Here is a 1,087-nt window from a genome sequence, read left to right as displayed (position 1 = left end):
CGTTGTTCTGAACTGTGTGCCAAACGTCTGTGAAGTGAACAAAGAGAATTTATTTGTGATTTGAAATTGGGAAAAGATGATTTAAGGGAGGAGAAGGCTGGTTGTAAGCCTACCTTCTACGCCACAACCCTTGATGAAGACCTGAAACTCTGGACGAAACGTCGGCATAAAATAAATAAATATGGTTTTGTTTATTTATGTTGTTCTTTGCTGACCGCACCTCCCGACAAACTTCTCCAATCAATAATATATTATATATTACTATAATGAAGTAATGACAGTATTAATTCACGGCTAACGTATTTATTATTTACGATAGGAATATTTTCTCTTTCTATTTTACGATTCATATTATGTAGCCGATTTGGCCAGAACCAGATACTAATCCTTCCATAATAAAGTTCCCAACCACCTAAACCAACTCGTTTCTAACCTGGCTTCTCCTTCACTACCTAATAATCCTCCTAGACGTCTGAAAAGAAGATGTCCTCGAGATCTTCTCCTTTAGAAATGTTTATGGAGTTCTATCAATGGGTAGATTCTCCACATGTTTTTATCATGTCATAGTATCACTTACAGCAAATTTACTTGATGTGTATATATGTATACAGTTGTAAATATCAATAAATAAATTATTAGAAAAAAAAAATGATTCATATGTCAAAAAGAAAAATCAATTACTACATTCTCATATCCTCATGCTTGTTATGACAATAAATATATTTTTCCTAATAAGCAATGGATAATGAAAACATTTATTTTTTCATAACTGCTAACAATGAGGATGGTCTGCTATTATTGGTATCCATTAGGCGTTTGATTTTCCAGCTAACAGCCCTGAAGAAGGCTAGAAACTCTAGCCGAAACGTTGGCACAATAAAATAAGTTAATACAACTTATTTGTGTTTCTCTTTGACCGCACCCCCAACCATCTTCTCCTCGTACCTCATCCATGGTCAACTATCTCTCAAAATTATAGTAATAATAGTTTAGAGAATTCAGTATTTAAATTCTGTCAAACTTTTTCAATCAGAATCTAAATAGTTTTATGATTTAATAAAAATTCTTTGACCCATTTTTCAGAAAG

General features: G+C 32.8%; 1 protein-coding gene across 1 annotated transcript in view; it reads left to right on the top strand.

The window, feature by feature from the left end:
- Positions 1-1,087, top strand: part of LOC106688508 (aldo-keto reductase family 1 member A1) — a 10,749-nt gene that overhangs the window by 1,078 nt on the left and 8,584 nt on the right. The window lies entirely within an intron of this gene.

This window comes from Halyomorpha halys, unplaced genomic scaffold, assembly GCF_000696795.3.
Source record: "Halyomorpha halys isolate HHAL.00 unplaced genomic scaffold, Hhal_1.1 Scaffold1144.1, whole genome shotgun sequence".
NCBI classification, from domain to species: domain Eukaryota; kingdom Metazoa; phylum Arthropoda; class Insecta; order Hemiptera; family Pentatomidae; genus Halyomorpha; species Halyomorpha halys.
The sequence above is the reverse complement of the archived record's forward strand: the minus strand, read 5'-3'. Positions and strand labels throughout refer to the sequence as shown.